We start from the raw sequence: 27112 nt of genomic DNA on the forward strand, positions 1-27112 counted from the left end.
AAGAGAAATAACTTAGTTTACTAACCAATTTATTACAAAAGATCTTGTAAAGGACACAGTGAATAGCCAGATGAACATGTACATAGGGTGAGGCTCAGAAATGCGTTGAGCACAGAGGTACAGTCTCCATGGTGGAGTTTGAGAGGCACCACCCCAACACACACATGGATGCATTGTTGTTCATCAAGTCAGAAGCTCCTTCAAAGCTGTTATGGAGGTTTCACTGCTAATTATGATTGATTAAATCAGTGAATGCTGTAAATTAAATTAACTCAACTTTCAGCCCTATTTCCTCCCTTCTTTTAACTTTCTACTCATAAAATTTGTTCCTTTGGCAACCTGCCACCATCCTGAGGGGACCAGGATTTTCTAAATGTTATCTTATTATCATAAACTCAGATGGCTGAAAAGGGCTTGTTATTGATAACAAAAGACTCTCCTTTCATCTCCATCAGGAAATTCTAAGGGGTTTAAGAGCTGTTTTCAGGGATCATGGAGAGAAACTACGTTTCAGGATCCCAGGGCAGAGACTAAAAATACAGATAAAGATATCAATATAGTCATTTCTATATTTGATCCCTCTGTACATCACTGGAAGTTGGACTCTTAAAAATACATCATTCATTGGAGGTTGGAACTGAAATACCCTCCAAAGGCTCATGTGTTAAAAGCTTGGACCCTAGCCTAGTATGGTAGCCCATGACTGCAATCACAGCATTTAGGAGGCTGAGGCAGGAGTATCACATCTTCAAAGCTAGCCTCAGCAATTTATCCAGGCCCTGAGTAACACAGCAAAACACTGTCTCAAAATAAAAACTAAAAAGTATTGTGGTTGCTGTGATTGTAGCTCAGTGGTGAAGCATGCATGAGGCACTGGCTTAGATCCTCAGCACCACATTAAAAATAAACTAAATAAAGGCATTGCATCTATCCACAACTAAAGAAAAATATTTTTTTTAAAAAAAAGGTTCGGGATAGAGCTCATTGGTTAAACACACTTGGGTTCAATCCCTAGTACCAAAAAAAAAAAAGATATAAAAGAAAGAAAGAGAGAAACAGAAATACCTTGCATTGCAGTGGCCCCTCCAGTGCATTGTACCAACAATCTCACATTGTGTCAGATGGCAAAGAAGTGTTTACAAGGTCCAGTTCCAAGAACACAAAGAAGACCAACATGGAGTGGGTTTGGAACAGAAATGCAATAAAATGATAATGGACTCTGTCCATACCTTTGACTTTATTTATCTATGCCTACATGTTACACCATTTTACAAACATTTGAACTTCCATAAGACAACAAATCTATCATGACAAAGCCAACTGACAAATGAAGAGGTTCTCATCTGTTCCCCCACATAAGGAAAGAAGCACTCCCAGTCACTGTATACACTACTGCTATAGTATTTACTCTTCAGATTCACTCAGTCTCATTGACTATACTGTTACCAGAAAGATAACAATTTGTGTATAAAGTAATAAATATAAGAAGGGAGAGGAAGCAAATGGTCAATACATACAAATACACACATATAAGCCACAAGCAAAAAGAAAATATACAAAGTTTTACAGTCCTCATTTCTAGAAGGACTGTGTAGTTACATCTACTTTCTATATTCCAATTCTCATTCTGTGTGTTTTCTCCCCCAGTCAGAACAACTGGTAGAGTGAACACACCTTTTTGCAGGAGCAGGGTCTAAGACCTCAATCGTCCTGTTTCTTCTTGTTTGCTATGGTTTTCCATACACCCTTAACATCAGACTTGGAATACTAAGAGGAAATATATTAACTGAACCTATGCTCATGATCTGCAATTCATCTTGCATCTGAAAATTCTCATTTTCATTTATGTTTACTCTAGTATTTTTTCTCTTTCTTCAGTTGCAGTATTGACACAAAAAGGGAATGAAGGGAAAAGTCAAGAGGGTAGCAGGAATGGTGGATATGATCAAAGTACATTATATGCATGTATAAAATTGTCACAATAAAACACAATCCTTTGTACAATGGATATGTACTAATAGTTTTATAAGAAGGGTGGGATCAATTCCTTTCCTTAATTCCCTGGATTAACATATCACACATTCTCAATGGTACCAGAAATTTACTGAGTTATGTAAAAATAGGTATGTTCCATTCATCCCAGAATAGGAAGCAGGTTACATAGAATGTTGGACTCTTAAAACTCTATCATTCATTGGAGTTTGAACTGAAATACCCTCCAAAAGTCATGTGTTAAAAGCTTTGTCCCCACCTGGTGGCCCTTTTGGAGGTGGTAGAAACATTAAGAGGTGGGGACTAGGAACAGGAAGGAATTAGAAAACTTAGATGTGTTCTTGAAGACTGTCTTGTCCTGGCACCTTGTCCCTCTCCCCTCTCCCCTCTCCCCTCTCCCCTCTCTTCTCCTCTTTCCCCTCTCTTCTCTCTTCTCTCACTTCTTTTCTCTCTCTCTCTCTCTCTCTCTCTCTCTCTCTCTCTCTCCTTCTGTCTGCCATGAGGTAAACCACTCACGCCACCACCTGCTCCATGTCATGATATGACTGACATTCTGCATCAGCAACAATGAAGCCAGGTGACTATGTACTGAATCCTCCTTATAGGTTGATTTTCTCACAGAGAACAAAAGGTGACTAATAGATTTTTCATTTCCTTGGAAGTTTCTGGATAATAAACTTCTATCATCTGAGAGTACAAATCTGCAAAAAATAGAACAGGGGACCATTCTCAACCTCAAGATTTCTCTACAAACATTCAAGTCCAGTATTGTGGTATCCCCTTTGTTTGATTTTTTAGATAGGGTAGCAGTAAGTGCCCAACCTGGTCTCAAATGTATGGGATAAAGTGATCCTCTTGCCTTAGCCTCCCCAGTAGATGGGACAACATGAATGCGCTGACACACCTGTCTGATACATATATATCTCCTCATAGTTAAATTCCACATTCCCTAAACCAGTTACAAAACAGTCAACATTTATCTTCTGGTAGCTGAATGTAAGACATGAACAGAACTCTCACACATCTGAAGTCTTAAAAAAGAACAGGAGGAAAAGCCCACTGAGCCTCCTCAGCATCATCTCAGGGGATTTTGCCACAAGGAATCCGTAGCCAAAGGAACAGCCACAGTAAAGGATCACAGACAGCAAGGGACACTATAAAGATAAAACCTTGGAATGTCAGGGAAGTAATGGAGATTCAGCTTCTGGGGGAACACCATCAACCCCACAGCCCAAGCTGATCCTCTCTGTTGGGGTGCTCAGGACCTCCTCCAAAAGAGGTGGATTGTGAAGGGGAATAGGGAGCCCCTCAGACTCACTTGGCATAGAGCAGATGGTCATGGACACATCTCCATACATAAACATGAAGTATGGAAAGAGAGTTCCAGAGAAGGAAGTTGGAGGGAAAGAGAAAATGTGAGAACGATCAACCATGTTATAGAAGGAGACACCCCCTTCACGGTAGTCCAGGAAGACCCCCACTCTGCAAAGATCCTGCCTAGGAGATTACAAAGTCATAGGACCAGTCCAGGCAAAATATCTATTGTTAAACTGCCCTGTGACCCAAAACCCCCTATCTGGTACTTCCTTGTGCCAGCCTGTTCTGCTCACATCTTTCCTACAGACTCCCAGAGTCCACTGGCTTATGAGGTCATTCTCTATCTCCACTTCCCAGTACCATCTTCCTGGTGTGATGCCCTCAAGACCCAACACACTGCATTTCTCATCACGGTACACACAGGGGTCCTTCCAGGTCAGACACGTCTTTTCATGACAATCAGACAGCCTGTGGTGAGCAGAGTCTGGATCCAGAGTGACAGGCCCAGTTGAGAGAGTTATCAAACATGCAAGGTCCTCACCTGCTGCAAGACAAAGCACACAGCCACCAACCACCTCAGAGCCACATTGCTGCCTGAGCTGAGGAGGGGATAAGCTTCCTGAGATATGAGTCTTATAACTCAAGCCAACATCCTCAACCAGGAGAAAGGAGCCAGAGGCTTATTTGGGGGTTCGACTTGTGACAGTACCAGTATTGTGACCATCACTTCTGCCACAGCAACACCATTGGTGATGCCAGCACCTGAATCACCACAGAGAATTTAAGGAGACACCAGAAGCCATGAGGGCAATAGGAGGAACATCTAGAAGCACACAGTCACTCACAGGCTTAGAACCATTCCTTCCGCCAATCTACAAGAGAACACAGATCTCATATCAGGGATTTGCAGAGTCTCTACACATCAGGGTCAGCATGCAGTCTTCTGAAAAAGCAATGTGGGAGGAAGAAGGGAAAAGCTGTGTGAAAACATTCAGCTGCTATATTTATTTCTTACACACAAACATACACATACACACATACACATACACATACACACACACACATGCACACATACACACACACACCACTCACACATCCTGGATGCTGGATGTCAATCTGAAAGGTCACTGTTCAGATTTACCTACCAAATAATATGTTCTCAAGACACAGACACACAACCATCCTAACAACTAGGTTATCTTGTGATACAATTGAGGTTATCAAAATTTCTAAGACCTCCATTTACTTATAAAGTACTGACTGTGCTGAACTTGTAAGGTTAATTCTAAGCCATGAGTAGAGAATTACATCTAGCTTAGCTGAATTTGGAGGATGACAATAAATCATGAGTGTAGGGGACTCAGAGAAATCTTACCCATTTAGGTGGCAATTGAGAGGGTTTTAAGATGGAAAAGAAAGAAGTTCAATGCAGGAAATAAACAATTCAGTGAGAGGTCAACACTAGTGACTTCTCTTCCACTTCTCACAGACCAATAGGAGAAAAACATCCATACAGATATGGGAGAACCCAAAAATATTGGACCTAATCATTTGCCTACCATAAGAATTGCCTGATGAGTTTTAAAGCTTCCAGCTATGATAGAACCCATAGTCCTAAACTCCAGAGTGTGTGAATATGTTAAATACATGACTAGGCAACTTTACCAATGTGATTAAGATTCAGGTTCTTGAGTAAGGGGAGATTATTCTAGATTCTCTGGATCAATCGAAATGAATCATATGAATCCTTGTAAAACAGACCTTTCTTGGCTGTGTTGGAGAAGCAGATAGAATCACAGAAACAAGGTTCATAACCATGCTGTGCTGCTGGCTTTGAAGATGGAAGAACGGGACCCAAAATTAGAGAATACACATGGTCTCTAGAAACCGCACAAGACAACAGCCTCCAGAAAGAAACACAGCCTTGTCCACACCTTCTTAGACTTCCTACCTACACACATGTAAGATAATATATTTGTGTTGGTTTAAGTCACTAATTTTGTAGTAATTTGGCAGCAAATAGAAAATTAATATGCCTACATAAGTGACACACTGTCGGGAGCCATTCTCACACGTGACTGGTGACTCCCGGTTAGGGTCTGAGGCGCTCTGGCTGTGTCGGAGCTTTCTCAGCCCTCTCCTGTTGAGAGAACCTGTCCGTGTGGGGGTGTAACTGACCACTGACCCCGGAGGCCCAATCATTGACCCTGACCTTGGAGTGCGGCCCCCCCTTCAACCTTCATTGGATGGAATTCTCCCCTGAATTTCTTGCTCCCCAATAAAAGGCTACTCCCTGGCGTGCTCGCTCTCTCTCTCCTGCTAGCCCTGAGTAATCCTTGCTGCCCTGCCGGGCGGTTAGTGGAGGGAACCAGAGAGGGGAGCCGTCTCGGACCTGGTCATAGAAAAAGGTAACTGAGTCTGTGTGTTTATTTCGATCTCACTAGCTAACTTTTATGCCAAGAACCTCATTAATGAAACCATTGCGCTGGCTGCATGGTAGAATTGGCGCCCACGAGGGGGGCATTCTAGATTAGCTAGATTGAGTGGGAGCGCGCGCTATAAAGATAAAGAAAAAAGTAAAAGATAAAGGAAGTGGTGACAATTTGGGTCACAAAAGGAAGTGGTGACAATTTGGGTCACAAAAGTACCTTAAGATATTGAAGGAAAGAGACGTTAAATTAATTAAAATGGGAAATTCAACTTCTACGGATAAGGAAATGTATCTGACTATTTTAGACAGTATAATTAATCAGAAAGGAAAACAGATAAAGAAAGCTCAGTTATTACAATTCTTAGAGATTGTAGGTAAATATTGTCCTTGGTTTTGTGAACAAGAATCTCCAAATTTACTTACTTGGGAAAAATTAGGAAGAAAGTTACAAAAGGTCTGTCTTTCAAATGAATTACCTGGAGGCATAGATAATATTCAGAGAACTTGGACGGCTTTGGAAGTTTGTCTTTTTAAATATATGGGCCAGAATTCGTGGCCCCCTGAAGACCTGCTAAAAGGCATTCAATGGGCTATCAAGTCTATTCAAATGGAAAATACTACGTTAATTTCTTTTCCTTTAAGCCTCCTAAAAACAAAAGCACTAGGGGCCAGGTCCAAAGTTAAAAATGTAAATTTAAATTTGCAAAATCAGGCTACTCCGCAAGGAGATTATGGAGAGCAATATCAGAAAGGAGATACCTCCGAGGTCCTAGAGAGTCTTCCAGAGGAGGTAAACGATCTTCCTGGAGAAAAAAATGCGGAAGAGATTCCTAGAGGGGCTCAGAGTTCTTCTCAGCCACGTGACTTAAAAGCCCAATTTCAAAATGGCAACAGCACAGAACCTTTACCAGCTAATCTATGGGGGAGAGATATTTTAGCTAAAATTAGATTATTATTAGTTACTCCTAATTCTATGAGATCAGTTGAGGAAGTTAGTCAGAGGTATTTTCCTGGAGATGATAAGGAGACCCTTCAGGAAAAGTATCTGTTTACAAACCAGTCTCCACGACAAAGATTAGTAAATGCTCAAAGCCAAAATTTTTATTAGGGGCCCTGAGTACTTCCCCGATCCCTAAGACAGCTGAAAAAATCACCTGGCTCACAGAGGAGCCTATATGGATTTCTCAGTGGCCCATCTCAGGGGAAAAGCTTAAAATAATTCATAGGCTAGTTGAGAAACAACTTCAGGCTGGTCATATAGAGCCAACGCTTAGTCCTTGGAACACACCTATATTTGTTATTAAGAAAAGGTCAGGAAATTGGAGATTGCTGCAGGATTTAAGGGCAATAAATCATGCAATTCAGCCTATGGGATCCTTACAGCCAGGACTTCCCTCTCCCACAGTCATTCCTTTAGATTATAGCTTGATGGTAATAGATTTAAAAGACTGTTTTTTCTCTATAAGGTTACATCCTGGAGATTGTGAGAGATTTGCTTTCACTGTCCCAACAATTAATTTTAAGGAACCTGTTAAAAGATATTGCTGGAAAGTACTCCCACAGGGAATGCGTAATAGTCCTACTCTGTGCCAAAAATACGTAGACCAGGCGATAGATCCCATAAGAAATAGCTTTCCTGATGCATATATTATCCATTTTATGGATGATATATTATTGGCTCATGCTAATCCTGAGGTACTTTCAGAAATTTTTACTCAGTTAGAGACTTCGCTTGCAGCAATGGGTTTATGCATAGCTCCTCAAAAAATTCAAAAAGTGTCACCTTTTCAATATCTAGGTCAGATAATTCAAGGACGTACAATCCGTCCTCAAAATCTTCAGATAAGAATTAAGGAGTTACATACCCTTAATGATTTTCAAAAGCTATTAGGAGATATTAATTGGCTGAGGCCATCCTTAAAACTAACTACTTCTGAGTTAAGTCCTTTATTTCAGATATTACAAGGAAATCCTTCTCCAACCTCTCCACGTCAGCTAACTTTAGAGGCTAAAACAGCTTTAAGGAAAGTTGAAAATGCAATTAAAAATGCACAGCTTACTAGAGTTGATCCTAAGGAAATGGTGTATTTATTAATATTTCCAACTGAACATACACCAACAGGAGCCATATGGCAAAAATTAGGAGTTATTGAGTGGATTTATTTATCCCACTCCCCTCAAAAAACATTAATTCCTTTTCATGATTCTATAGCTCAGTTAGAAATTAAGGGTAGAACTAGGATTTTACAATTAATTGGATCTGAACCTGATATCATAATTATTCCATTTTCTGTTCAACAGATTAATTGGCTTTTTCAAACTTGTAGCTCATGGCAAATAGCTTTTGCTGATTTTCCTGGCCAGATAGATAGTCACTATCCTCGTGATAAGATGATACAATTTGCATCATTAACGTCACTTATTTTTCCAAAGATTGTACGTGCCCATCCTATAGATGAAGCCTTATCAGTGTTCACTGATGGATCAAGTTCAGGTAAAGCAGGATTTTATAGTCGTGTTCACACAGAGGTAATGCAAACTTCTTATACTTCTGCCCAAAGAGCAGAGCTTCAAGCTCTGATTTGTGCCTTAACTTACTTTGCAAATGAGCCTATTAATATTTATTCTGACAGCTTATATGCAGTCGGAGTTACTAAAAATATTGAAACTTCAGTTATTGGGTATACTTCATCACAAGAGTTATTTGAATTATTTCATAATTTACAAAAGGCAGTGCTAATGCGGAAATATCCATGTTTCATAGGACATATATGAGCTCATACTAATCTTCCAGGACCTTTAGCTTCAGGTAATAACAAAATTGACAGACTCGTAGCTTTTTGTCAACAGATGTCTTCATATGACTGTGCACTAGCTTCCCATTCCTTACATCATCAAAATGCTTCTTCCTTACGTAAAAAATTTAATATTACTAGAGAACAAGCTCGTCAGATTGTAAGCCAATGCCCTAAGTGTGTTATTCACACTCCATCTCTGCCATCAGGGGTAAATCCCCATGGATTAAAACCAAATCAAATCTGGCAAATGGACGTAACTCATATTCCTCAATTTGGTAAGCAGTGTTATGTGCATGGCATAGTGGACACTTATTCTAGATTTATTTTTGCCACAGCACGTACTAAGGAAAATTCTCAAAATGTAATTTCTCATTGCCTAGCAGCTTTTTCTGTTTTAGGATGCCCTATGCAGATTAAAACAGATAATGCTCCAGCTTATGTGAGCTCTTCTTTTCAACAATTTTGTCAAGAGTTTAAAATTAATCATAAAACAGAAATTCCTTATAACCCCCAAGGTCAAGCCATTGTAGAACGAGCTCATTTATCTATTAAACTTCAATTACAAAAATTAAAAAGGGGGGATAGGCTTATGACTCCCCAAAATAGCCTTAATCATGCCTTGTTTGTTCTACATTTTTTAAACTGTGACGCAGAAGGTCACACTGCTGCTGAGAGACAAATGTCTCCCTCAGTAACAGGCCCTTTAGGCAGAGTTTTGTGGAAAGATTTACAGACCGGTCAGTGGAAGGGCCCAGACCCGGTGCTTATATGGGGCAGAGGGCATGCTTGTATTTTCCCAGAAAATTCTTCTCGTCCTATTTGGGTGCCTGAACGTGCTATCAGACATGGAAGAGATAGAACCCAGATCCAAGCGACTGAGGATGGACCCAGAGGAACCCCCATCCAGAAGGAGGAGATATTGGAAAAGGATGAAGAAAGACCAGATTGACCCAGCCGAAAAGCTGATTTCATGGAAAGACGTAAAGAAGCTAACAACCTAGGCTTCCCGAATACTTCGAGACCTAGGAGAAAAGAGGACCCCAATGATGATGGTAACAACAGTAATTGCCCTACTGGGCTGTCAGGTAAAGGGGGATCAAGTAGACACTTACTGGACATATTTCCCAGATCCACCCCTGGTACACCCAGCTGTGTGGACTGGAGAATCTATTCCAGTATTTACTAATGACTCATTCATGATGGGAGGATTTACAGATACTCATATTACTCCCAATCATGTGACTAGATTTAATTATTCTGGCTATAGTGCCCAATTACCCTTGTGTTGGTCCCACGATAAACATGCTGGCTGTCTGAAAGTATCATTCGAAGAAAAGACAGCGATTGGTAGACCTAGACTGACAAATAATTCCATTTATGGAGATTTAAAACCTAATACTAGATCAGTAATTAAGATGGGACTTTCCCATAATAAGCCAGTCATTTCTGCAAAGCCTCCACAGATACACCACTGTCCAAATAGTTCTACAATTGAGATTGGCACCTTTCCTAAATGGATGGATTGTATAAATCCCTTTCCTGTACAACATAAGGTGTCTAAAGATAGTGGGTATATTTTAGACTGGTCTCCAAAAATTGATAAGAGACAATTACGAAGAAATTCTGCTATGACACCTGCAGGATTTGTTAGTAATATTTTGACTTATAGTAAAGGTGGTGTTCAAAAAGATATTTGGTGTTTAATTGCTGCCTCAGAATTCTTACATTTTACAGACAAACCCTTACCAAGATTTATTGGCAAGAACTGTAAAGAGGGATCTTGCTATGGCTTACGAGCTTGTGTCCAATCTCCTTATGTTTTAATTATTGGAAATGTAAAAGTTAAATGGATAGATGACAGATATATTGTTACTTGTAAAAAATGTAACCTAACCAATTGCATTACTAGGTATAATGGAGGAAAGGGAGTGCTGATACTTCATCAGCCCTCTTTCGTTTTATTACCTGCTAATATTTCAGAGCCATGGTATGCTGATGCTGGTTTACAAGTCTTACAGCAAATTCATGCCCAGCTGGCAAGACCTAAACATGCTATTGGAGTTATAATTGTTGGTGTTTTGGCGCTAGTCTCTTTTATTGCATCAACTGTCTCTGCGTCTCTGACATTGTCTCAAAATATTCAGCATGCAAAATTTCTTAATAATTTAGCTCAAAATACTTCCAAGGCTCTGCGTAATCAAGTAAATATTGATGAAAAGATTGAAACTAAATTAAACGCCTTAGAGGCAACTGTTATTGACATAGGTAATGAACTTTCAGCCTTAAAATTTAAAGAAAGGCTTAAATGCCATGCTAATTATAAGTATGTGTGTGTTACAGCTGCCAAGTACAATGCTTCTCTCTGGGATTGGGAGAAGGTTAAAAACCATTTGTTAGGTATTTGGCAAAATAGTAATAGTAGCTTGGATATTCTGGAACTTCATCACCATATCCAAGACATTCAAAATAATAGAGCTGATTTTTCAGATCCTTCTTCTTTGGCTAACCAAATATTAAAGGAGTTAAATGGATTCAACCCTGGAAATATTCTTAAACACTCGGCCTGGTACATATTAGATTATTCTCTTTGCTGCTAATTCTCTATTGCATTATAATTGTAGGATGGCGAGTCTTCAGAACAAGAATACAGAAATTCCAGAGAGTGAACCGCCGCCTCATTTTTGCGAAAAGAAAGGGGGAATATGTCGGGAGCCATTCTCACACGTGACTGGGTGACTCCCGGTTAGGGTCTGAGGCGCTCTGGCTGTGTCGGAGCTTTCCCGGCCCTCTCCTGTTGAGAGAACCTGTCCGTGTGGGGGTGTAACTGACCACTGACCCCGAAGGACCAATCACTGACCCTGACCTTGGAGTGCAGCCCCCCCTTCAACCTTCATTCGATGGAATTCTCCCCTGAATTTCTTGCTCCCCAATAAAAGGCTACTCCCTGGCGTGCTCGCTCTCTCTCTCCTGCTAGCCCTGAGTAATCCTTGCTGCCCTGCCGGGCAGTTAGAGAAGGGAACCAGAGAGGGGAGCCGTCTCGGACCTGGTCATAGAAAAAGGTAACTGAGTCTGTGTGTTTATTTCGATCTCACTAGCTAACTTTTATGCCAAGAACCTCATTAATGAAACCATTGCGCTGGCCGCATGGTAGAACACACCCAACATGGAACTGGCAGAGAAATGTGCTTGCAGAAAACATGAAACTCCCTGTTTCCTGCACACAGGAAGCTGAGGACCCAGAAAATATAACATACTCTGCTAGATGATGAAGAGACATATAGGTGTCCAGTGAGTCAGTGAACCAGAAAAGGTCTGAAGGTCATAGGAAAAAGCCTAATGGCAACCAGGAATAAGTGACACAGACCTTGGACTTTACTTCAGGGTCAAGAGAAAGGAGACCAAGCAATGAGGTGAGACCTGCCTTTTCTCAGAAGACAACAAACCAAGGGTCTTAACACACATACCCACACACACACCCACACACACACAAACAATGTATACACTGAAAACTCTGAAAGATATGTCAAGGAGTTGGTTACATTTCATGCACACAAATAACCTGCAAATCCTCTTCACACTCAATTCAAACCACCTAGGATGTGATTTTCCTTCTCTCACTGCTTCAGCACACCTAAAATTTCTACGTGAATCTTGAGCACTCTACTTTCCTTCTCACCTCCTCACTCTTGCCACAACATCTTTTCTTCCCTCATTTGTTCCACACCCTTTCTCAGGTAAATAATTTTAACATATCCAGATTTTTTCTTTTATGATTTTCATAAATCAAATATATATATAATATATAATAAATATATATAATATAGTTATATATCCCATTATATGTTACAATGTATATAATATATAATAAATATGTAATAAAATAAAGGGGTGTGTGTGTGTGTGTATCTCTCTCTCTCTCTCTCTCTCTCTCTCTATATATATATATATATATATATATACATATATATATATATATATATCTCCAAGACCAAGCCCAACAGGCAAAGTAAAATTCTCTTAAGAGAAATTTTTGTGAACATTATTAATTTTATTTTGTTCCTATAACAGAAACACAAACACAGAACATTGCATATACTTTCACGTGGTTCCAGACACCATAAGCATCCTGGACCCCAAATTCAGAACACCAAAAACTAATTTCTCAACTATTAAGGTGCTCAGAAGAAACCCAACTAGGATAGCAAGTCAGACCATGAGGTGGCTGAGAGGAGACCAATATCCAAAGGAACAGGAAGAAAGAAGAAAATCAAACCTGGACCTAAACAGTAGGAATCTGAAGTCAAAGGAATACAGAACCAAGGTCCCACATTAGAAAGATGTAAGTCCTAAGCTGTCAAATATGATTTCTGAAATTTCATGGAGACCAGCAATTCCTATCCACAGTCCCAACCCTGCTCCATCCAGGCTGTCCTCACAACTGAACTCTCCAGTGTCACTGCACCAACAACAAATACCAGTTGAACCCAATGTTTTCAATATCTGCAACTAATACTAGCCTGCAGTAGATCGTGGGCCTAGAATATGTTCATTCCTCAGCTCCAGAACATGAAAAACTAAAATCAAAATTAAAAAAGACATTTTGGAAATTACCAAAAATGAAGAATTATTTATGACTAAGGTTTTGGCTCATAAGTAGAGTGCTCACCTAGCACATGAGAGGCATTAAGTTTAAACCTCAGCACCACATAAAAATAAAATTAAGATATTGTATCCACCTAAAAGTAAAAAATAAAATAAAATAAATGAAGCATGATTAAAATACAGAAATGTGAGGTGAGTTCTGTGGTCCAAACCCAAGGAGAAGTCCCTGTGATCCTCCAGTACAAGTTATAATCATTTTTCTCTCCTTTTAGGAGAATTTTGCTTTCCTATTTTTCTTGGCTTTTGGTTAGTTTGGAGACGGGGCAGATTGATGTGTGATGATTATGAAAGAAAAAACCAAGAGAAGTTTAAAGTGTTAACTGGGAGGGGTGGGAAACAAATTAGAGAAGAGAGAGCAGGAAAACATATCTAATTCTGGGTGGAGGCCACTGATACAGAGGGAAGAGGTGGAGCCTGGAGACGGGAAGGCCAAGGAAACATCAGAGTCACTTACCTGCATACAGGGGGGCCTTCCTCCAGGCTGAATGGGAACACACAGTGGTGAGACCACAGCTAAAACAAGCCTGCTCAGCATGAATGTACCTGCCCTGGCCTCTGCTCCATTCTAAAGATGAGACTACCCACAGGTGGAGAGAGTCAGAAAGGAGATGGCCTCTTGCAGTATTCAGGGACCTCAGGGTATTGAGGGAAATTCCCTGGACCACAGATCAAGACGGCTGCTTTACAGGCCACCTTCTACCAATGTCCCACTGCTTTCTCTCTGTCAGAAAACCATCTGCCTCAAAACTCATAAAAGTCCATATTCTATCTGTCTTTATTGAGTTTTGCTGCTAAGGATAAAAGCTGTACTATGTGTGTAAATATTTGAGAGGATAAAATACAATTTACTCAACAATTGTCAGAGATATTATTATATCCAGGCCTTCTCTGGCAAAGATATATTTGGGAAAGGGGTGAGAATGTAGCCCATGGTAGAGGGCTTGCCTAGCATGCAGGAGACACCAGATTCACAGCTCACCACCACAAAGTAAAAATAAAAATAAAAATAAAAAAAACACTTGGGAAATTACCAAAAATGAAGAATGATTTAAAGACAGGAATGTAAGGTGAGTTATTTGGTAAAAATGCCCAACTTTGGGGGCTGGGATTGTGGCTCAGTGGTTCAGCATTCACCTCACACATGCAGGGCCCTGGGTTTGATCCTCAGTAACACATAAAAATAAATAAATAAAATAAAAGTATTGTGTCCAACTACAACTAAAAAATAAAAATTAATTTTAAAAACCCAACTTTTCACAGGTGATATTTTTCTAGAGAATAAGAACCACTATTTCAAGAAGTACTTGGTTCACTCCACCACATGCTCACTTGTAGTGAGCAGCCTACTTGGATTAGCATCTTTGGGAGCTGGAGAAAACATAATCTCTCAATGGTGATTTGTTGGGAGATGAACACAAGGTCACACTCCTAAACTTATACAGATCATTTAACGAACTTTTAGTATTTGCCTTTAAGCTTCTAAGTGCAAATCAACAGCTAGATGCACTGAAAGCTAAAAATTCATATTCTCACATGAGACCCACACAGGTGATGGTAATGTGGTTCCCATCAGTGGAATATGTTGGCTGCAAAATTAAACCTAAGAAAAATAAAATGACGAAAAAAAACACAGGACACAGAAAATATGTTTAGAAACCAGGGGTGGGACAGGATAGTGGATCATACAGATCGAGCTTCTTTACTAAAACTGCAAAATGGAGCCCACGCTAGCTTTTTTTATATCAGGGAACATCAAAGGCCTTCCATAGAATGTCCTTCACCAAAAAAAGTTATAGGTGGGCTGTCCAGTTCCCAACGGGTTACACCGAACTCCACAGCTACTATGAGGTTATCTAGTAGGTTGTGGATAAAGGTTATGTGTCTTGGGAAATCTATTGCATGGGAGAGCCACAGATAGTTTCCAAGGTTATTCCTAAAACCTCCCTGGCTGCCAAAACTAAAGAAGACCCTCAAATAATTCATGGATGGCTTCCCACACAATATAACATGGACAAGCCAAGGTTGAAATGAGATGCAGAATACATGACAGACCAGGGGCCACCATCACACCCAAGTTTCCAAGCTCTAGGTAGGAAGTAGCAGCCAAGATCTAGGAGAGCTCAGGGAGCAGGGTTCTGGCTTCCTCTAGCTTCCAATCAGCTTCCCAGGGATGGGGACCCACATGTCTGCCTAGATAGAAAGAAGGAGAAGGGACACCAGGTAGGATAAGGGAACAAGAGATACCTGGAGAGTCACGTACCAGACAGATAGGCAGCTTTTCTCTGATCTGAAAAACAACCCAAGAAATAGGAACTAGAACGTCTGCTAACAAAGAAACATACAAAATTCAGGCGGGAAAGCAGAACTTGCTGAGATCTGCCTGGAGTTCATCTGAAAGAAAATGAAAAACACCATGAACGCCCATCCCCAAGAAAAGGAAAGACTGTGGGCCTGGAAAACCCCAGAAAAACGTTTCTGTTTATTGAATTTCTAACTTCAAACCCACCCAACCCACTGACTCTAGCTGTCCTCTCTGATCTCCTCAGTCACCTCCTCTAGCCCAGGACCCCAGATCTCCCTAGAGAGCTGGACCCCAGACTCTGTTCCCTGTCAGCTGTCCCACTCACCACCAGGTCTGCACTTGCTCTGAGTGGTCTTACCAATGGCCTTCAGTGCCTCTTCCTTTGCCTGCTGTTCCTCCTCCTTAAGCTGCCACAGTGCTCCTTTTCCTGCCTCACCTGCATCCTTCTGGAATGTTCTTTTCTGATAAAATAGCTAGGGCCCAAGAGTAGGAGCCCCAGCATGGTCAGGATCACAGCAAATGCTGGCTTCCAGGGAGAAGCCTGAGGGAAGAAGGGCTCTGTGGCCCAGGCAGACATCAGGTCAGGGGCACACCCAGGAGAGCCAGCACACTCAGAGAGGCCAGCCCTCCCCACAGCTCTGCTGGGAGTGGGAAGCAGCACTGACCTGGGATGTAAATAGCCATGGCCTTCTCCTGGCCCAGGACAGGGTTGAGGACAGAGCAGGTCACATTCCCCACAGAACTGTCTCTCACCACCAGAGTGGCCTCCACACTAAACAGCTCCTCAGTGTCTTGGGTGTGGGCCTCAGAAAGTGCTGGGAACTTGTTTCCACTGAGGTCTCTCCACTGCACCTGGGGCTTTGCGAACCATCCTGAGGCTTTGCACACCACCCAGACTCCATCCTCTTCTGGCCCTTCTATGTGCACTTGAGGGTCAGCATCCATCCCTGAAAGGAAGGAAGCTGTGGAACCCCAGGAGGCCTCCTTGGGCCCTGAGACCCCAGAGTTGCCTACAAGTTATACAACTTCAGGGGGAAGGTTTTCCATGTTGAATTCTGGGGGTTCTATCAGAAGGGTCACCAAAGGGAATTAAAGCAAGGAGCATGACCCACAGAGGGCAGTGGGCTCTTCTCCCAAACTGTGAGGCCAGAGGCAACAGGAAGAATTTGGTCCCAAGGCTCCCTCCATGAATCTCAGTCTTCTCACCTCACACACTCTCCCGGGACATCTGCCTCTCTGTGTATATCACTTCCAAAATTGTATTGCATGACTACTTAGTTTCCTGAATTCTCTTCCCCTACACCCATGTTCCCGTGAGTTATTTTACCAGGTTTCCTCACAAACATTTCAAACTCAAAACTTCAAAACTGACTTCATAATTTGGGCCACTTGTGATAAAATAATTATTAAAATATCCCAATTCTTCACCCTTATTTATAGCCAGTTCTTCCACTTCCACTTTTTACTGCCTTTACCTTTTGCCTCTGGGACCAGTCATGGGATTCAAATTGGCAATGAAAAATTAGCTAATGTGACTGCAGAGGTTTGAAAAGCACTTGAACCTTATCATTTCCACAGGAGGACAATGCTAGGCTACCCAGTGGAGGATGGATCATGTGACATTGCCTGGTCCACCTGCTTCAGCTGCCCTAGTTCAGTCAAATGACCACCTAAAACGTGAGCACACTTAACCAAGGTGCACCTGGTGAATGTTTCAGCTGACTTAAGAACAAATGAACATTAAAAGTGAAAATCTCAATTCTCCCTGTTGAATAAAAGAAGATTCTTCTATTTTTCTTCTACCATTTGCTTTGAGAAACTGCAATTACACAAGGGCACTTTCTCCTCTTTTGAAATATTTATACATGATTTTGAAAATTGGCTAGGATTTTGCCAGCTTTGTGGCTCAGGAATGTCTTTCTCAAAGACCTGGGAACCATTTCTTTGAAATGTAAACATCAGGGAAGATACCAACCCTTTCCCCACTTTTCTTTGTAAAGGTAGGAATCAAACTTATGTGGGCATCTTGTTCCAAGTTGTAAAATCACCTCCTGTCATAAAGCTGGAGGAGTTTATTCTTCTTCCAGATAAAGCCTCTTATATGACACAGATGGTCTCCCAAAGTATCAGGTAAATTTAGAATGACATATGCGGAACAAATTGCTTTGAGCCTTCTTAGTAGAGAATTCCTTATTGTTCATCTTAAAAACAAGTATTCAGGAGATTATATATGCTTGGCTATAAAAAGAAAGATGAAATTTCTTTCTGGTGTGTAATTCCTTACGAGATCATGAATGATATGTATCATTCTGGTTTGATGCTTATTCAGTATTAAAAGTATTTTCTCCTAGTATGGGAGATTTTGTTTTTAATTATATTTCTGAAACATAACCACGTATGCATAACTAAACCCAGGTGATTATTAGCCAAGATCAGCCCCAATTAGTTGAATTTGGTTAGTGCCTAAATTAAATACATTTTTATTGCCAAACACACCTGAAATTGTGGCTGTTTGTTACACCGCATAATTAGAGCAGTAGAAGTGACACATAATTATCAATAGTCCTGCCATGAAACAACAAATGTTTTAAATAAAATTCTAGAAGTCTCTCAAGTATTTTCTTCCCCCTCCAAATTTTGTGCTCACAAGTCTACTGAGTTGAATCTGGTTTCTAAACCTGTCTGACCCCTCCTCCCCCACCCCAGTGCCATGCCTCAGGTCAGGCAGTCATTCTCTCCACATCATAACTGCACTCCAGGCCTCCTTCTTGCTCACCTCCCATCCATCCATTCACAGCTGCCAATATGAGCATTCCCAGCATGGCTCTGCTTAGAATTCCCCCTACTCTGCATCCAAACTCCATAACACAGCACACAAAGCCTTTACTGACCTGGTAACTGCATTTCTCTCCAACAATTCTCCCCAAACTCCACCATCTGAGACCCTCAATGCCCATACACTCAACCCCAAGAACTATCTGGTTAAATGCAAGTAGCCACAATCACCATGTTGTATGCCTTCTGCCTTTTTAACTTCCAACCCATAAACATCCAGGGCTTTTGTGTCAGCCCAGGTGTCCACTCATAATGACCTCATCCTGACACCTGAGAGTGGTGTTATTAGAGGACCATCTCGTTATTCCAGCATTGCTACTTCTTACCATCCTCCCCCTCACTCCTCCTACCAACCATGATGGTTTCGTTAAACCCTGAATAATCAACAATATTTCTAACTCAAAGATTTCATACCAGATGCCCCCCCAGATAGCCCCCTGGCTAAATACCTACTTCCTTTGAACCTTGCTCAGACTGTCAGTAAGTCTCTGCCTTGAACTCTATGTAACACTGCAGCTTGTCCTAACTTCCCAGCCCACATCCTGAGCCCCTTTTTAAATTCTACTTGGTCTTATGTCTTAAGTACTTATCACCTTATCATATTTTGTACTGAATTATTTATTATAATTATTCTTCCTTTGTCTCTAGAAGGTAAACTCCTCACTGCTGGGATCTATACTATACTGATATATCTCTGGTGCACAGAACAAGTCCCCCCATATTTGAGATGCCCCATATACAATGTTTGTATTGATCAATGAAAAACTGAATGAGCCATTTTTTTTCTCTATTTCATCTATTAAATGTGAGGCTAAATTAGATGATCCCTGATATTCCCACCAAACTCAGTACTCCCAAGGTCTCCAGAATAGGTATCAATTAACTAACCTGCCACCTTTAGTTCCAAATCAGCCTTTTCAGAGAAGCCTCCATGTCTGAAGAAGCAGGTGTACATTCCATTGTCAGAAACCTGGACCTTGTGGATGTGCACAGCAGCCTGCCCCTGGGTGAGGAACTTGCTCACCAGTGAGGTCCACCCTCTATAATCAGCCATCTGCTCCTCAGTCTGTTCCCTTTGGTTCCAGTAGATGAACACTGCTTGTGAGAATTGATGCAGAACCACCTCAGTTCCATGTTCTCTTCATTGATGCCTGGGACTAGGGCGCAGAGCAGTATGGCATCTTTGCCCAGCACTGACACAATGGGGCAATCAGGGCTAATAACCTGGAACTGCTCTGTGGACACAGACATGGGGGGAAAAGCTAGAGAGACACACCAAAAAACAGAGAACACACACTATTAGGTGGGAAGGCCAGGAAAGCTGGGGCAGGGGCCACATGAGATGACACCCAAGGTTTGATGTATTTGGAATAGATCTTCTGATCATATGATGTGGCCCGAAAATGATGCCAAAGACACTCCCTCACTGGCATCTGCTCCTGGTCCCAGGTCCTTCCATGAAGTAATCTCTAATTCAGTGGTTCTCAAGCTTTCATGCCCCTGAACCACTAGGATGCCTTATAGAGCACACATCACTGGGCCCAATCCAGACCGTCTCATTCACTAGATCTGGGCTGGGCTAACGAATGTGCATTTACAAGGAGTTCCAAGGGTGGTCTGGGGAGCACACCTTGGGAACACCAGGCCTAAATTGCCCTGTCTCAGGACAAACCTGGAAACAGACAAAGAGCACACCTGCGCTGAGTTCAGACTGTGGTCATTCAGCCACACCCAGGAAATTCCCCTCTTCCAATTCTGATTTTTTTATTTCATTCTATATTTTTCTCCTCCACTGAGGGAGGAGAGAAATACATATGCACTTTAAAACACAGAGTCAAATGCTACTTACTGCTGTGAAGATCCTGCTCTCCTCATTCATGGACACTCCCATCACTGCATGTTCAAGAAGCAAGTTCACATCACTCTCCACCCCTCTTGGGCTTCTGAGGCTACCACATGACTCCTCTGTCAGATATCTGCAATGGGCTTCCAAAGAGCTACTCTCAAACCCTGTGCCACTCCACTCTGGTCTCAGCCACCATTAAATCTTACCTGGAGGATGACTAGGATTCCTGACCTCAGTGATCCTTTTAACAGGTGAGGTAATCCATGTTGCTGCTCTGCTCAAAGCCTCCACATGGCTCCCCACTACTCTCCAGGCCACACAAGGCAAGACCCCTCTGAACTCACCTGCTGCTTCTCTCCCCATGGGCTCTAGTCCAGCCAACCCTGGCCTCTGTGCTTCCTCACACCTCAGCACACTGCCAGCTCTTCACAGGCTCCTCCTGTAGGAACCCTCCTTCTAAATGGTCCTACAGCTCACTCCTCCTTCTCCAGGGTTATGTTCCCATCTACACACCACCTCACTGAACACTGCTGCCTGCCCACACCTGCCTCCCATGTCCCTGACTGCCCACACCCTGCCCTGCTGCATTTCCCATCATAGCCATCTCTGGCTAGTTGCAATTATTATCACTGTCTCCTGCCAGAAGGTAAAATTTATGACAAGATTTCTGTTTGATGCTTTCATAGAATAGCACCTAACAATCAACATTTCATTGATATTTCAGGGATAAAATTAATGAATGAATGCTTGCAGCACACACAAAAAATGGCAAGAAAACAAAAAATGAGGGAAAATATATTTTCAGATTCAGCCCAGAGCTCCAGCACCTCAGCATAGAGAGCAGGGCTCAGGGCTGGACAGCAGTCCCCTGCTGGAGCAAAGCATTTCCTATTGTTTTATCATACTAACAGGGTGCTGGGCCCCCCACAACCCTGACACTGACAAACAGCTGAGCCTGGGCTTCTTCCAGCTCTTCTGGGAAGACTGTGGAACAGGAAACCATAGAATTACCTGGTAAGAAACTGTTCCTTTCTTTCCCACCCCAACCACAGGGCAGCTCTATTGGCCTTTCCTTTCCCCATACCTGGAGCTCTGTGGTGAAAACCTCTCTCTCTCTGTTATTCACCACTCATGACTCCGCCAGAAAGGAGGGCCCAGATTCAGGCCCCTATCAGGAAGGACATCCTGCTCCTACTTTGCTCTTGTTCTTCCCCCAAATTATGCCCATGTTTGGCCTGGGCAGTGTCAGAGACACACACATTCTCAAGGAGGCTGTGGTGCCCATCACAGGAGCCCAGAACCCAGTCCTGCTTTTTTAGATATGGAGTCACCTAAACCTGAATCTCAGCCCAGTCCCTTCCACTGTGGGCTCAGATATGGGGCTTCATTTGGCAGGTGCCAAGCACTTCCCCACCAACAGGTTTCTCCTTGCCTTCTGTTTCTTTGAGAAAGATTTCTGCCTGAGAGGTAAGGGACCCTTCCTGGAGACAGAGCATAGAGATAAAAGAGCCCTAGTCAGAGAAAAGACCCCAAATCACCCACTGTTTGGAAGGAGCAGGGAGAAGGCAGTCTGTGGTATAAGGAAAACTAAATTCTGGGAGACATCTTCTAGGCTGCCCTCCAGGCTCAGCCACTCTCAAAATGAACTTCTTGGCCTCAGTTTTCTTATCTGTATGATGGGCATAGTTACAACACCTACATCCCAAGTTTGTAATGAAAATGATGAGAATTTATAATCACTACATGTAATTAGAACAGGGCCTAGTCCCAGAAAATTTTACAAAAATATCATTAAAACAAATGAATAAAGGAAGAACCCTCATTAAGCTTCCCTGGGTCTTCCTAGAATAAGACTGTTCCATCTACCCACCCACCACTTCCTGTGCCACCACCGGATCCTCTGTTCCTTCCTACCACCAGCTTCTCCCTGGTTTCCTCCTCTTAGGTCACAGGTGTCTTCAAAGCCAACTTACCTGCTTCTCTGTTCTCCACCCCAATGAAAGGCTGTGACTTCCAGAAGCATTCGAAACACAGCATCTGGAGATAGATCAGAGTCACAAGGACCCCAGAAGGCCCCAAAGCTGCCCTCAGAATTTGCACCTGCCCCAAGCTGCTCTCAGAGCCCAATCCTCTGCTTCTCAGTCCAATGATGAGGCCCCAAATTCCTTACTTCCAAGAGGCAGTTGGTCCTGAAGAAATGGGGAAAAGGCAGAGCTGGACATAAGTTGCAGTGATCTCTGCAGAGTCTCTGACACGGGGACCCCCACTAAGCCCTCCCAGTGATAGAAGCAACCCCTCTCTGGATCCTTCCAATATCTAAAGTGAAAGCTTACAAAAGAAGCCTGGGTAGAGTGTGCCCTGCCCTCTGGACATCACTCTCTTTACCAGGAAGAAGGCAGCAGAGCAGAGCAGCAAGAAAGGGTGCCCACAATTTTCCAGGAACACTGCAGAAAAAACACACTTAGAGGTGAAATGCCACCACCACCCCACAATGCCACCACCAATCACTGCCCTAAGGGAAGACTCCCCAAGGCCTAAAATCATAAGGGAAATGTGACAAAAAGAAGAAAACAAAATTATATTGAATCGCTACTAAGTATCAAAAACTGTGCTACATAAATTTTACTTATGCCATTTCATTATCACAGTTGCAGAGGTAAAGACATGAGCCTTGCCATCTGGGAACATCAACCTAGTAACTTCCTAGATGAGGGAGAGGCTAGATGTGCCAGGAGACTGCCTCCCACCACCACATCTCCAGGCCAGCCCAGCCCCTGCCCCAGGTAACTCAAGTGAGCAAGATCCTGAAAGGAACCTTGGACTCTCAGTTGCCTCAATTACATGGCCAGAAAGCTTATCTCACCCTGACCTGAGCATTCTCCCTCCCAAGGTTGCCCTTTGCCTTCCATTTGGGGAGGAGGGGGTGGAAGCAGTGACAAAGTGCAGGTCAGGTCTCCTTAAAGAACACTGGCAGAATCCTTGACCAGCACTGGCAGGGGACACCAGACATCAGCACTGTCCTCTCCCAGCTCATCAGGATCACCATTCACCTGCTTTGACAAGAAACATTATTCACTAGACCACAAATAATTTTTCATGTATAAACTTAAATGATCCTAATACTAATGAGGTTAATATTAACTTTTTTTATGACAAACATGTAATAAATACCTTTTCTTTTTCCTATATTAAGTGTTTTCTAAATAGCTTCGGATAAATGCCTAAACAACAAAACAATGGTTAATGTAAAATGTATAAAATACATTAATATTTTTAAAATGTGATGGTTGATATAAAGTAGTTAATCCCCCAGACCCCCAATTCTGTTCATACTGCGGATTGAACACATCCTCAAATATCCCACCAGAAGTGTCTGAGAGACCTCCTTGTGCCTCTCTCTTTTAGTGAAGGCAGGGCCTGGCCCAGCCCCACCCTGAATTCAGCAGCTGAGCCCTCCTGGCTGAGGCACCTGTCCCACCACCCGCTGCATGAGCATCCACCCCTTTCCTCATCTGAGATTCCAGGGGAGGTAAAGTATCCCTCCCACTCAAGCCCTGAGATAGAACAGAGTAAGGGAGTGAGGCCAGAGGGAAAAAAATATACATGCCTATAGAGAATTGAGTGAAATGCATTAGACTAATGAAAAGCAAACAATAACTAAAAATTTAAAAGGAAGGCAGCAGACTGAGAGAAAGCTGCCATATAAAAGGAAAGAGCAGGGCTGGGGGTGTGGCTCAGTGGTGGAGCTCTTGCCTAGCACATGTGAGGCACTGGGTTAATCCCTCAGCACCACATAAAAATAGATAAAATAAAGGTATTGAGTCCATCTACAACTAAAAATATTTTTTAAGTAAAGGGAAGCTGGAAGGACCTGGCATTTGGTCTACCTATCAGAAGATGAGACACCATAATGGACACATTGGCCCAGAATATCTGAAACATATTCCCAGTTACTGCAATGTCAGATCAGTTGCAGAGAGCCAGCACAGGCACTGACCATATGTGTGACCCAACAGTGACCCGAGAAGAATTTACTGACCCTCCCAATCCCAGGTAGGTCAGGCCCATGTATGGTCAAGGGTGAGACAGGTGAGTCCAAGTAGAGAGATTTCAGAACTGGGTCATGGAAAAAGGCCTAGAGTCTCAAAGGTGGACCTCTGCTTCTCAGAGAAATAGACGGGGGGCCTAGGGCAGAAGATGCCCTATTCAGCCCCAAGAAGCACATTCTACCAGTCCCTAGGATGCTGCACACCCTGTTCCTCTCCTGTCACAGAGACTCCTCCCCCCAGGTACATCCAGAGCCTCTGCTCTCTAATAACCACCAAGAAATACTTAGGCACACCATTCACCGAGGGTCATTTTACCTTGAACATTTTATACCTCATCCCCATGATGATTTAGTACAGTACCATGAGTTGGTTCTCACTGTTCTCATTCTAGAGCTGAGGGATGGAGACTCTACAATATTTGGAAGCTATCCAAGGTCATAGGGTCATGTGGACAAATACTGACAGGGGCAGGTCTGCCACAAGGCACAGTCTAACTCTAAAAGAGTTGGGGTCACCAGTACTTGGCAAAAGGGAAGGAAAAGAGTACATCAGATCTTCTATCATAAAAATTTTACCCTTACATCTATTTGGTTTTATAAGCTGAATAAATGTATACATATTTGTTAGCTGCATATTAAAAATACATCACTTTAAAAGGAGAGCATGTGGGGCTGGGGTTGTTGCTCAGTGTTAGAGCACTTGCCTAGCATGTGTGAGGCACTTGGTTCAACTGTCAGCACCACATATAAATAAATAAAATAACAGTTAATTGACAACTAAAAACTATTAAAAAAAAAAAAAGGAGGGCATATCCAGAATGATTTGGAAACTCCCTCCCAGAGAGGAAAGAAAGACAAGCACCCAGCAAGAGGGTGCTCCATAGATGCCAGAGCACTCTTGAGCCAATGGAAAAGCCACCTAGGCAGTCTCACCTGGTTTCCCTGACCTCTGCTGCCCCCTTGTGGCTAGAATGTGGCACAGCGAAAGGGCAGTTCCCAGAAGGAAGACAGAGAGAGGGTATGGAGGTGCAGACAAGAAATCTTAAAACTGAAGGGAGCTGGGGTTGTTGCTCAGCCTTAGAGAGTTCGCCTAGCATTTGCGAGGCACTGGGTTCGATCCTCAGCACCACATTAAAAAAAGGTGAATAAAATCAAGTTTAAATCAAGTTTTTTTAAAAAAAGAATCTTAAAAATGTGGAAGACATTGAAGGAAACCAGACATAAAATGCCAGATGCTATAGGATTCCAAGTATATGAAGTTAAAGAATAGAAAGATTGAAGCTGTGGTGACAGAAGTCATATGAGGAGCTCCCTGGCAGGCTGAGGATGTAATTAAGACAAGAAGAGACAGTAGGGTGCCTCCTGGGGTGAGGGAAGACTTCATATCTTAATCTGGGATGCTTCCTCAGGTATACACACATATAAACTGTGTAACTGGAAACTAAAGATCAGTGCATTAATTCACTTTAAACATTAAAAAAAAAAAAAAGCTGATCACAACGGAACACACATGTAAACACAGCAGCTCGGGAGGCTGAGACAAAAGGATTATAAAGTGGAGGCCAGACTCAGCAATTAAGTGAGGATCTAAACAACTGAGCAGAGCAAGACTCTTTCTCAAAATAAAAAATAAAAAGGGCTGGGAATGTGCCTCAGGGAGTAAGCACCCCTGGGTCCAATCCTTACTAGAAATATATATATATATAAAGAGTTTATGGGAGAAGGGAAGAGAAAAAATCTATATTTACCTTACACAAAGTTTTAAGCAGGTAAAACTTATGCATAGTCAAAATAACCCTTATAACACACATCAAGCAAAAATAAGCTTTTTCAGTTTACAGTTAGTCTTCATTATTTGATTGATGCCCAAGTTTCCTCTAGAATATAAATTTCATGGTGATGTGCAAGTTTTCCCAAAGCCTGGGATTACATAATATGAGCCTGTCATATCATGGCTACTTAATAAACATTTGTTCAGTGACTATAACTGATCACGTAGATTGCCCTGATATATTGGGATGACTCAGCTTATTATGGTGGGAACATATGCAGGAGCAATACCTCTCATCTCATGGCTAAAAAGAGAAAAACACTAAGAGAAAAGTGTCCTAAAATCTCCTTCAAGGGCACACCCCCAATGACCTAAAGACCTCCTAAAGGCTCCACCACCTCCCATTGGCACCAAGCTGGGAGCCAAACATTTAAATGTGCAGACATTTAAGACCCAAACCAGTAGCATGGTACTACTCCATTGTTTCCTGGTAGTAAGAACAGAGAGATCCCACCCCTGTCATCCCTCAGAAAAAAAGACACAGCACTTAATAGAGCAAGCAAAATCCCCACAATACACTCAACAATGAGTCCAGTCAGATCATCCTTGTAACACTTCCTGGTGTGGACCAGGGCAAAATGCCAAAGTCAAGGTCAAAGGAGCAATCTCCAGGGGGAATGAGAAGAAGTGCAGCAGGGGCCTAACTTTCTGCTGCCATTGCTCCTTCAGATTTAAGTTGATAAAGGAACTGGTAGGCTGTGTGCCCTTCCTCATGGTGCTCAGCTCAGAGAAACCTTGTTAAAATATCCTGTGGTACTGGAGAGAATAGTCTGGATCATAATAGGATTATTAGAGCATCCCTCCGACCCCACTGGAAAATCCATGTGGCTACTCAATGTAGAACAGTAAAGGAAACAATAATAAGTGTTGGGGAGGATGTGGGGGAAAGGTACACTCATACATTGCTGGTGGGACTGCAAATTGGTGCAGCCAATATGGAAAGCAGTATGGAGACTCCTTGGAAATCTGGGATGGAACCACATTTGACCCAGCTGTGCCTCTCCTTGGTCTATACCCAAAGGACTTAAAAACATCACACTGCAAGGTCGC

At 42.4% G+C, this 27112-nt stretch overlaps 1 pseudogene; it reads right to left on the reverse strand.

Moving 5' to 3' along the window:
* Window positions 1-3170: 3170 nt before the first annotated feature.
* On the reverse strand, window positions 3171-20546 carry LOC143402006 (butyrophilin subfamily 1 member A1-like; annotated as a pseudogene).
* Between the last annotated feature and the right edge of the window lie 6566 nt (window positions 20547-27112).

The sequence above is a fragment of the Callospermophilus lateralis genome, chromosome 6, assembly GCF_048772815.1.
Source record: "Callospermophilus lateralis isolate mCalLat2 chromosome 6, mCalLat2.hap1, whole genome shotgun sequence".
Taxonomy (NCBI): domain Eukaryota; kingdom Metazoa; phylum Chordata; class Mammalia; order Rodentia; family Sciuridae; genus Callospermophilus; species Callospermophilus lateralis.